The sequence below is a fragment of the Leptonychotes weddellii genome, chromosome X, assembly GCF_054177405.1.
Source record: "Leptonychotes weddellii isolate Sample4059 chromosome X, ASM5417740v2, whole genome shotgun sequence".
Classification (NCBI taxonomy): domain Eukaryota; kingdom Metazoa; phylum Chordata; class Mammalia; order Carnivora; family Phocidae; genus Leptonychotes; species Leptonychotes weddellii.
The window spans coordinates 47,470,287-47,483,440 of NC_138385.1; positions in this window are offsets into that span (position 1 = coordinate 47,470,287).

A 13,154-nucleotide genomic window follows, 5' to 3' on the forward strand; every position below is an offset into this window, starting at 1 on the left:
CAGGCAAAGACCCCACCAAGAAGTAGGAATTACAGACCAATATTCCTGATAAACTTGGATGCCAAAATTCTCACCAAGATACTCAGAATAGGATACAACAGTATGTTTAAAGGATTATTCACCATGACCAAGTGGGTTTTATTCCTGGGCTGCAAGTGTGGCTCAAAATCTGCAAATCAATGAGATACACTGCATAAATAAAAGAAAGGACAAAAACCATATGATCCTCTCAATTGATGCATAAAAAGCATTTGACAAAATACAGCATCTTTTCCAGATTAAAAATCTCAACAGTGTAGGGATAGAGGGAACATACCTGAATATCCTAAAAACCATTTATGAAAAGCCAACAGTGGTATCATTCTCAATGGGGAAAAAGTGAGAGCTTTATCCTAAGGTCAGGAATACAACAGGGATGTCCATTCTCACCACTGTTGTTCAACATAGTACTAGAAGCCCTAGCCTCAGCAATGAGACAACAAAAGGAAATAAAAGGCATCCTAAGTGACAAAGAAGAAGTCAAACTCTCACTCTTCACAGATGACATGATAGTCTATGTGGAAAACCCAAAAGGCTCCACCCCCAAATTGCTAGAACTTGTATAACAATTCAGTAAAGTGGCAGGATATAAAATCAATGCACAGAAATCAGTTGCATTTCTATACACTAAAAATGAGACAGAAGGAAGAGAACTTAAGGACTCGATCCTATTTACAATTGCCCCCAAACCATAAGATACCTAGGAATAAACCTAACCAAAAAGGTAAAGGATCTGTACTCTGAAAACTATAGAACACTTATGATAGAAATTGAGGAAGACACAAAGAAATGGAAAAACGTTCCATGCTCATGGATTGGAAGAACAAATATCGTGAAAATGTCTATCCTACCTAGAACAATCTACACATTCAAAGCAATCCTTATCAAAATACCATTAACATTTTTCACAAAGGTGGAACAAATAATCCTAAAATCTGTATGGAACCAGAAAAGACCTCAAAGAGCCAAATTAATGTTGAAAAAGTAAACAAAAGCTGGTGGTATCACAATTCCAGACTTCAAGCTATATTACAAAGTTGTAATCATCAAGACAGTATGGCACAGGCACAAAAAGAGACATGCATCAATGGAACAGAATAGAGAGCCCAGAAATGGACCCTCAACTCTGTGGTCAACTAATCTGTGACAAAGCAGGAACAAATATCCAAAGGAAAAAAGAGAGTCTCTTCAACAAATGGTGTTGTTAAAATTGGACAGCCACATACAGAAGAATGAAACTGGACCATTTTCTTACATCATACACAAAAACAGACCCAAAATGGATGAACAACCTAAATGTGAGACAGAAATCCATCAAAATCCTAGAGGAGAACACAGGCAGCAAAACCTCTTTGACCTTGACTGCAGCAACTTCTTGCTAGACACATCTCCAAAGGCAAGGAATACAAAAGCAAAAATGAAATATTGGGGTGTCATCAAGATAAAAAGCTTTTGCACAGCAAACAGTTGATAAAACCAGAAGACAACCTACAGAATGGGAGAAGATATTTGCAAACGTCCTATCAGTTAAAGGGCTAGTAGCCAAATTTATAAAGATCTTATCAAACTCAACACCCAAGGACCAAATAATCCAGTCAAGAAATGGACAGAAGACATGAACAGACATTTCTCCAAAGAAGTCATCCAAATGGCCAACAGACACATGTATAAATACTCTGCATTACTGGGCATCAGGAAAATAGAAATCAAAACCACAATGAGATACCACCTCACACCAGTCAGAATGGTTAAAATGAACAAATCAGAAGGCTGCAAGGGTGGGTGAGGATGCGGAGAAAGGGGAACCCTCTTAGACTTTTGGTGGGAATGTAAGCTGGTACAGGCACTCTGGAAAACAGTATGGAGGTTCCTCAAAAATTTGAAAACAGAGCTACCTTATGACTCAGCAATTGCACTACTAGATATTTGTCCCAAAGGTACAAATGTAGTTATCCAGAGGGGCACCTGTACCCCAATGTTTATAGCAGCAATGTCCACAATAGCCAAACTATGGAAAGAACCCAGATGTCTATTGATAGATGAATGAATAAAGATGTGAGATGTGGTGTGTGTGTGTGTGTGTGTGTGTGTGTGTGTGTGTGTATAATGGAATATTACTCAGCAATCAAAAAAATGAAATCTTGCCATCTGCAACAAATGTGGATGGAACTAGAGGGTTTTATGCTAAGTGAAATAAGTCAGTCAGAGAAAGACAATTATCCTATAATTTCCTATGGAATTTAAGAAATAAAAGAGAGGACTGTAGGGGAAGGGAGGGAAAACTAAACAAGATAAAATCAGAGAGGGAGACAAACCATAAGAGACTCTTAATCATAGTAAACAAACTGGCAGTTGTTGGAGAGGAGGGGGATGAGGGGAAGGGGGATGGGGTAACTGGGTGGCAGGCATTAAGGAGGGCACATGATGTAATGAGCACTGACTGTTATACACAAATGATGAATCACTGAACTCAACCTCTGAAACTAATAATACACTATATATTAGTGAATTGAATTTAAATAAAAAAAGAGGAAAAAATAAAATGGTATATACAAATCTAGCATTCCTCTGAGTAGAACAAATAATACCTATTAATTATGACCATTTGCAGTTTAGTGTGGCTACTGAGAAATAAGGAAGGAATTTTTTTCCCCATGTGAAATGTCTAACAAAAACATAAAACTTTCTTTTATTGTTATATTCAGGAATAACCTTTTTAAAAACTGAGATTTCCATGGAAATATACCACAGGAGGAAGAAATTCCTTTGGGATATATAATGCACTTGTTTTTTGTGATAATGGCAATAAAGTTACCATTTGGTGATTGTTTCTGAAGTTATTTTTGCCTGAGATATATTACATAAATTACAACTAATCTCACTTATCTCATTTCATTTTTACTCACATTCTTAGAAACTGAATTTTCCAACACATTGCTAAAATTAAGCACATATGGTTTTGGGAGGTCTGAGCTCATCTAGGCTGGGTGAGAGGGGTGGTGGAGAGCACAGAATGGCCTCTTTTATTATTTTGTTTCAGTATTTGTCAGCATTTAAATGCTGAACCGCTTTTGTTCCCCCTAGGGAGAACATAAGTAATATGCCTCTGTGAAAGTAAGTAAGTTTTTAAAAAAGTTTTAAGCATTTACCTTTAAAATGACCATAGTCCATCAAAAGTTAATCCATATCTCAATAAAGTACACTATGGAAACTATTATAAGTTGATTCTTGTATATCCATAAATATGCTCATTTTGAGTCGGAAAAAATAAAGGAATTCGTTTACACAAATTTATCAAGATTAACTAGTTAATCCTCTACCAAAAACCAGTTGCCACGCTGAATTTAGTATTTTTTTAAGCAAGCAAGTTGAAACAAAGAAATCCAGGGTCTGTGGAGTATGTTTATTTGTGAAAAATCACTAAAGCTTTTTCTCACATAATAAGAAGATACATAAGGACATACTTTTCAGTAGCCTCGGGACGTTAAGACAGTGTTTACACAGACAAAGTAAAACTTAAATTTATAAAACTCTGAAGAATGCCATCTTTTCCTAAGAATTTTGAGCTATTTGCAAAGTGAAAGTTCTACTCTCAGACAGTTTTGCAAATAACCCACTAAGTCCATATGGAAAGCATCATAAATTTTGGAGGTGTTATATATAATTTATTTTAATTCATCATTACAAAAACCACCATAATGATTTTATTAAAATATTTTTTTTTGTCTTGCATTCTTCTAACTGCTTTATCTGAAACCCTCGTTCTAGACTTATTCTTGAAATTGTTCTGAATTGTCATATGAAATGGAGTGAATTAAGTGTATGGTTCCTCCCATTAGTATAAAATGTATAAAGTTTTATGTAAGAATTCTATCCAAATTGAAGTTTTTATTTTTTTTTCTAACTTACAAAACTGAATATTGTGCTTAAAGCAGTAAAGCCCCATTTATTTCCAATCATTATGTGTTTATTCTCTGAAAGTCCACACTAGAAATATAACACTGAGAGAATAAGATTTAGCCCAATTATTGTCATATGGAGCTGAGTGCAGACACTATAACATCACAGTTAGGTGGTAAGACTATGAAAATTTCAAGACTTCAATATATAATTATATACCTAAAATATTAAAAAAAATACTAAGAATTTACATTCTTAACCTTGTGCATTTGAAATAGGAAAAAAATTATCCAAATGCCATGCTGTTGTTTTAACCTGAATGTCACCCAGAAAGCACATCCTCATTTTATATTATCATCACATTATTAGTATAAAAATATATTTAAAAAGAAAAGGGAGAGAATGAACTAGGAAAAAGAAAGTAATTTTACTTGGACTCCTTTTGATAAATGTATTTATTTAATTTCACTTATGGATATAGATAGTAATTGTTTATACAATGGAGTAATGGCTCTTCATTAAAAAATGAGAGGAAATGAATATTTCTGAAAATGTACTGTTTGCCTGTTTCTTTGCTAGGTGTTTTGTATCTATTATTTCATTTATCCATCTATGGTCGTTGTTTGTGGAAAACAGTCCCCTGAAAAAGTTTGAGATAATCAATTTTTATGTTCCCATTTTAAACAAGAACCTAAAATACTAGTAGAATATAGGGTAAGTGGACTCTACATTAAAAGGGTAGTATCAAATAGCTAATCTGAAGATTAAGATAGCTATAGTTTAAGATCAGAAAATAATCCTCTTGGGGCACCTGGGTGGTTCAGTCAGTTGAGCATCTGACTCTTGATTTCAGCTCAGGTCATGATCTCAGAGTCCTGGGATTGAGCCCCACATCTGGCTTTGTGTTCAGTGTGGAGTCTTCTTGTGATTCTGTGTTTCTCCCTCTGTCTCTCTCCCCTCTTGTGCATGCTCTCTCTCTCTCAAATAAATAAATGAATAAAACCCTTAAAAAAAAGGGAAGAATCCCCTTGATGAATTATGTTTTACCTGGGTCAAATCTGAATGGTAAATCTTATGCATTCCCAAGATTTTGAAGAAGTAGGCATACTTAGTTCGGATGGGATACATTCTTGAATATTAACTATTTACATATAAGTAACAGTCCTCTATGGAAAGAAATATTCGTGATCAACCAATATTTTATTTACTTATTTTTTTAGAAAGTGAGGGGGGAGGGGCAGCAGGAGAGGGAGAGAGAGAGAGAGAATCCTAAGCAGGGTCCACGCCCAGTGTGAGCCCAATGCATGGCTGGATCTCATAACCCTGAAATCATGACCTGAGCTGAAATCAAAAGTCAGACGCTTAACTGACTGAGCCACCCAGGTACTCCTCTGATCAACCAGTATTTTAAAAGCTTATGACAGCACTGCAGAATACAATCCTGTTTTTGGTTAATGGAATACAAAATTGAATTTAACCAAAGAAAATGGCATTAAATAGAACTATACCACAATTCCTTTGTTCAACTGCTGTTGAGCTGGGTTTAATAAGTGAAAGGAGAAAGGGAGAAATAATGATATATTATTTTTCTTTTGTTCTAAAAGGAATATTTACAGAAAAACCATTTTAATGTAATCACTTTATGCTAAGTTCAATGAGTGTAAATAAAACATAAATGCATAAACTTCAAAATGTCATTAAAATGCCCATACTTCCAAAGTGATATACAGATTTAATGAAATCCCTATCAAAACTCCAGTGGCATTAAGGAGTCACAAAAGTCCCTGAATAGTCAAAGCATACTTGTGAAAAATGAATGATGCTGGAAGCATCACATCTCTTGATTTCAAACTATATTATAAGCTATACTAATCAAAGCAGTATGCTATTAGTATAAAGACAAACACATAGATCAATGGAACAGAATAGAGAACCCAGCAATGAGCCCATGAATTTACAGTGAGCTAATATTTGACAAAGGAATCAAGAATATGCAGTGGAGGAGGGAGAGAAAATGGAGGAGAAATAGGAGGACCCTAGGCTCATCTTGTCCAATGAACACATCTAGATAACTATCAAATCATTCTAAATGCCTCAATATCAACCTGAAGACTGACAGAACAAACTCCACAACTAAAGGGAGAGAAGAAGCCACATTGATAGAAAGTGCAGATATGGGGTTTAAGGAAGAAATGGCTCACAGGTGCTGTGGAGGGGAGGTTGTAGAGAAAGGAGAGAGAGAGATTGAGAGAGGAGCACACAAGGGAAATACACAAGGAGAACATTTCCCCAAAGCCATTGGCTGGGGAAAGGAGAAGGGCTGATTTTTGAGAGTTCTTGCCATCAGCAGGGTTAAAGACTGGAGTTTTAAAGGTCAGGGGGCTTGGCTCTGATAGACCCCTGAGGGCACTGACCTATTCTTGGAGAGAAGGCAGGCAAATGACCCGGGGGTCATGGAAACAGCAATCTGAAGAACACCTGGGGAACACAGGTAGGGGGGTGGGGTGAGATTATTTGCTCTCCATGGGTGCTTTCCTGAGAGGCAGCATACACAGACACACCTCTCCAGGGACAAAGGAGCTGCCTGGTGCCATTTCTTTCCCCTAGCCCTCAGCATAAACACAGAACCACGTGCAGGAAGCAGTTCAGCCCAGACATTGGCTGTCTAACCTGCTTATACCAAGTCCCACATCCTTGTGCTCTGGCAGGACTGCCCTTCTTGGTCATGCTTGCCTCAGTACCATTGCAGTGGGCCCCTTCAACAGAAGGCCAGGAGAAAACCATGCCTACACCATGTCTCCAAGCCAAAGAGTTCTGCAGGGCTTTAGTTCTAGTGCAAGTACTATTAGGACTCATTTAACAAGCACACTGAAGCACACCTACTTAAAACTCACCACAGGGGTGCCTGGCTGACTCAGTCAGTAGACCATCTGGCTCTTGAGCTTGGGATCATCAGTTAGAGACTGACGTTGGGTGTAGAGATTGCTTACATTAAAAAAAAAAAGCCAAAACAAAAAACAAAAAAAAAACTCATGGCATTCTGGCCTAGGACCAAACCCTGCCTACAGCAGGCAAGGAGAGCCTCTGCAGAAAACTAACCTAAAACATAGAGCAGACAAAACACAACAGCAGAGCACATGCAACACACATCAGAGACACTTCCTGAAGTCCCAGGCCCTGGACAATATATGATCTCTTCTTCATAAAACCATTATTCACAGAAGCAGGGAACATTATGGGCTTTTCTAACAGAGAAGAAGGTAGAGACTTAGACAAATGCAAAGGTGGAGAAATTCATTCCAAATGAAACAACAAGATAAGGTCATGGCCAGAAATCTAAGTGAAAAAGATATAAGTAACAAACCTGATGGAGAATTTAAAGCAACAATCATAAGGATACCAGCTGGGCTTGAAAAAAGAATGGAAGACTATAGGGAGACTCTTATCACAGAGATAAAAGGGTTACAAAATCAGTCAGAGATGATGAGTGAAATAAGTGAGATTAGACAAAGGCTTGATGCAAGGTACACAAGCTGGAAGAAGCAGAGGAAAGAATAAGTGATATAGAAGACAAAATAATGGGAAATAATGACATTGAAAAAAAGAGAGAAGGAAGAATTATAGAACACAAGAATAGACTTATGGAACTCAATGACTCCATCAAAGGTAATACCATTCATAAAAGTCTCAAGAGAAGAAGAGAGAGGAAAGAGGACAGAAAATGTATTTGAAGAAATAATAGCTGAAAATTTCCCCAATCTGGGGAAGGAAACAGACATCCAGATCCAGAAGGCACAGAGAATTCCCACCAAAATCAACAAAAGCAGGCCAACACCAAGATATATTGTAATTACATTTGCAAAATATAGTGATAAAGAAACATCTTAAAAGCAGCAAGAGAAAAGAAGTCCCTAACATACAAGAGAAGACACATAAGGCTAGGTGCAGATTTCTTAACAGAAACATGGCAAGCCAGCAGCGAGTGGCATGATATATTTGAAGTGCTGAATGGGAAAAATCTACAGCCAAGAATGCTCTATCCAGAAAGAATATCATTCAGATAGAAGGAGAGATAAAAGTTTCCCATACAAACAAAAACTAAAGGAGTTAAAAAACATTAAACCAGACCCACAAGAAATATTAAAGGGGACTATTTGAGTGGAAAAAAAAGATGAAAAGTGACAAAGACAAGAAAGGAACAGAGAAAATGTCCAGAAACAGCAACAAAACAAGTAATAAAATGGCAAAAAATACAGACCTGTCAATAATTAATCTGAATACAAATGGACTAAATGCTCCAATCAAAAGACATAGGGTGTCAGAATGGATTAAAAAAAAAAAAAGACCCATGTGTATGCTGCTTACAAGACACTCATTTTAGACCTAAAGACACCTGCAGATTGAAAGTGAGGGGTTGGAAACATTTAGCATGCTAATGGACATCAAAAGAAAGCCAGAGTAGCAATACTTATATTGAACAAACTGGACTTTAAAACAAAGACAATAAAAGAGATGAAGAAGGGCACTATATCATAATAAACAGGTCTAGCCAACAAGATGATCTAACAATTGTAAATATTTATGCCTGCCACTAGGGAGCATCCAAATATACAAAACAATTAATAAAAAACATAAAAGAACTCATTGATAATAATTCAATAGTATGGGACGTTAACATACCACTTAGATCAATGGACAGATCATCTAAGTAGAAAATCAACAAGGAAAAAATGGTTTTGAATGACACACTGGACCATATGGACTTAAGAGATATATTCGGAACATTTCATCCTAAAGCAGCAGAATACACAATCTTTTCAAGTGCACATGGGACATTCTCCAGAATAGATCATGTACTGGGTCATAAATCAGCCCTAAACAAGTACAAAAAGATCAGGATCATACCATGCATATTTACAGACCACAGAACTATGAAACTTGAAGTCAAGCACAAGAAAAAGTTTGGAATGTGTACAAATACATGGAGGTTAAACAAAATGCTACTAAACAATGAATGGGTCAACCAGGAAATCAAAGAAGAAATAAAAAGGTACGTGGAAACAAATAAAAATGAAAACACAACACCCTAAACCTGTGCAATGCAGCAAAAGCAGCTCTAAGAGGGAAGTATATAACAATACAGGGAAACCTCAGGAAGCAAGAAAAATCTCAAATAACCTAACATTACACCTAAAGGAATCCAGAAAGGAAGATGAAAGGAGCTAGAAAAAGAACAACAAATGAGGCCTAAAGTCAGCAGAGGGAAAGCAATAATAGAGATTAGAGCAGAAATAAATGATATAGACAAAAAAAAAAAAAGTAAAGAGATCAATGAAACCAGAAGCTGGTTCTAGAAAAAGTTAATAAAATTGGCAAACCCCTAATCAGACTTATCAAAAAGAAAAGATAAAGGACCCAAATAAATAAAATCACAAATGAGATAGGAGAAATAACAACCAACACCACACAAATAAAAACATTTATAAGAGAATATTATCCAAATATGTACACCAACCAAATACACAACCTGGAAGAAATGGTTAAACTCCTAGAAATATAAACTACAAAAACTGAAACAGGAAGAAATAGAAACCTTGAAAAGACTGATAACCAGCAAAGAAATTGAATCAATAATCAAAAATCTCCCAACAAACAAAAGTCCGGGGCTAGATGGTCTCACAGGCAAATTTTATCAAATATTTAAAGAAGAGTTTACACCTATTCTTCTCAAATTCTTCCTAAAATTAGGAATGGAAGGAAAACTATCAATTAAATTCTATGAGGCCAGGATTTTCATGATACTAAAACCAGATAAAGACACCACTAAAAAAGAAAATTATATGCCAATATACCTGAGGAACATGAATGCAAAACTTCTCAATAAGATATTAGTAAATCAAATCCAACAGTACATCAAAAGATTCATTCATCATGGTTTATTCTTGGGCTGCAAAGTTGGTTCAATATTTGCAAATAAATGTGATACACCACATTAATAAAAGAAAGGGTAAGAACCATATGATCCTCTCAATAGTTGCAGAAAAAACATTTAACAAATTATGACATCCATTTACGATAAAATCCTCAACAAAATAGGTTTAGGGGAACATACCTCACCATAATAAAGGCCATATTTGAAGAACCCAGAGCTAACATCATCCTCGATGGGGAAAAACTGAGAGCTTTTCCTCTGCAGTCAGGAACAAGGCAGGGATGTCCACTCTCACCACTGTTATTTAACATAGCACTGGAAGTCTTCCAACAGTGGTGAGAAAGAAGAATAAAGAAAGCAGTGCACAGGGGATCACATAAGAAAAACAATTTCCTAAAACAATTGACTGGAAAAATGAGAGGGGCTGATTACCTTGAGTTTTCACAACCAGCTGAGCTTAAATACTGGTTTTAGAAGTCTGCACCCACTGTGGGCTGTGTGGAGACTGGCAGGTGCGCTGTGCTCTTGTGGAGATGGAGGACAGAGGCCCAGGAGTGGATGGCGAGATCTGTGGATCTGTGGATCACCTGGACATAGTGGGAGAGATGTTTCCCCCTACTTGGAGTGCATCTGGGAGAAGTGGCATTGCCTTTCAAAGGAAAAAAGAGCCAACACATACCATTGTGCTCCCCCACCCCTTAAGCATCAGGGCAGAGACATCTGCTGAGGACAGTTAACATGGACTCAGGCTTTTTCTGTGCATTCTCTAAACTCCAAGCTCCAGTGCATTGGTGTGACTTCCTTTTGGAACTAACAGGCATCAACCCCAGCATGGCAAGACCCTCCCCCAAAGGACCAGCACAGGTCAGCACCACAACAGGACACTAAATTTTGGAGTTCTGAAATTCAGCCAATGCACCTCAGATAAAACACAAGGGCACTGTGCTGTCAGGTGGGCAGGTGGCCTGGACACAGGCATGGGAAGTCAGGGATCTGAGGGATATTTATGCCTGCAACTTGGGAGCACCCAAATATAATGTCAGTTAATAACAAACATAAAGGAACACATTGATAATTATATAATCATAAGAGGGGACCCCACTTACATCAATGGACAAATCATCTAAGCAGAAAATTAACAAGGAAACAAAGGCTTTCAATATCACACTGGATGAGATAGACTTAACAGATGGACTTAACTTCAGAACATTTCACCTTAAAGCAGGGGAATACACATTCTTTTCAAGTGCACAAGGAATAGTCTCCAGAATAGATCACATATAGGGTCACACATTAGCCCTCAACAAGTACAAAAATATTGAGATGATACCATGCACATTTTCTTTTTTTTTTTAAGATTTTATTTATTCATTTGAGACACAGAGATACAGAGAGAGAGGGCATGAGCAGGGAGAGAGGCAGAGGGAGAAAGAGAAGCAGGCTCCCCGCTAAGCCAGGAGCCTGATGTGGGGCTCGATCCCAAGACCCAGGGATCATGACCTGGGCCGAAGGCAGATGCTTAACAATCTGAGCCACCCAGGCACCCCCCCCATGCACATTTTCTAACCACAATGCTAAGAAACTTGAAGTCAACCACAAGAAAAAGTTTGGAAGGACCACAAATATATGGAAATTAAAGAACAACCTACTAAAGAATGAATGGGTTAAATAAATTTTAGGAAATTTAGGAAATTAAAAAAGAAATATTTAAAAAAATACTTGGAAGCAAATGAAAATGAAAACATGACAGTCCAAAACCTTTGGGATGCAACAAAGGCAGTCCTATGAGGCAAGTATGTTGCAATACAGGCCTAATTCAAGAAGCAAGAAAACTCTCAAATACACAACCTAAACTTACACCTAAAGGAGCTAGAAAAGGAAGAGCACATAAATCCTGAAACTAGAAGAAGAAGGGAAATAGGGGCACCTGCGTGGCTCAGTTGGTTGAACAACTGCCTTCAGCTCAGGTCATGATCCCGGAGGCCCCAGGATCAAGTCCTGCATTGGGCTCCCAGCTCAACAGGGAGCCTGCTTCTCCCTCTGACCTTCTCCTGTCTCATGCACTTTCTCATTCTCTCTCTTTCAAGTAAATTAATAAAATCTTAAAAAAAGAAGGGAAATAATAAAGATTAAAGCATAAATAAATGATATAGAAACAAAACAAAACAAAAACAGTAATTAAGGAAACTAAGAGCTAGTTCTTTGAAAGAATTAATAAAATTGGTAAACCCCCAGCCAGACTTATCAAAAAGAAAAGAGAAAGGACTCGAATAAATAAAATCACGAATGAAAGAGGAGAGATCACAACCAACACCACAGTAATACAAACAAGTATAAGTGAATAATATGAAAAATTATATGCCAACAAACTGGGCAATCTGGAAGAAATGCACAAATTCTTAGTAACCTGAAACAGGAAAAAAAAAATAGAAAATTTGAACAGACCCATAACTAGCAAGGAAATTGAATCAGTAATCAAAAATCTCCCAATAAACAGAGAAGTCCAAGGCAGACAATTTTCCAGTTGAATTCTACCAGATATTTAAAGTCTATTCTACTCTTCTCAAACTGTTCCAAAAAATAGAAATGCAATGAAAACTTCCAAACTCATTCTATGAGGCCAGCATTACCTTGATTCCAAAAAAAAAAAAAAAAAGACCCTAATGAAAAGGAGAAATACAAGCCAATATCCCTGAGGAACATGGATGAAAAAATTCTCAACATGATACTAGAAAAGTGAATCCAATAGTACGTTAAATAATTATTCACCATGATCAAGTGGGATTTATTCCTGGGCCGCAAGGTTGGTTCAATATTCACAAATCAATCAATGTGATACACTACATTAATAAAAGAAAGGATAAGAACCATTTGCTCCTTTCAATAGATGCAGAAAAAACATTTGACAAAATACAGCATCCATTCCTGATAAAAACCCTCAACAAAGTAGGGTTAGAGGGAATATACCTCAACATCATAAAGGCCATAGGAAAGACCCACAGCTAATACCATCTTCAATGGGGAAAAACTGAGATTTTTTTCCTCTAAGGTCATGAACAAGATAGGGATGTCCACTCTCACTACTGTTGTTCAACATAGTACTGGAAGTCCTAGCCTCAGCAATCAGACAACATAAAGAAATAAAAGACATCTGGATTGGCAAGGAAGAAGTCAAACTTTCATTATTTGCAGATGACATGATACTCTATGTAGAAAAACTGAAAGATTCTACCAAAAAAATTGCTACAATTAATACATGAGTTCAGCAAAGTCACAGGATATA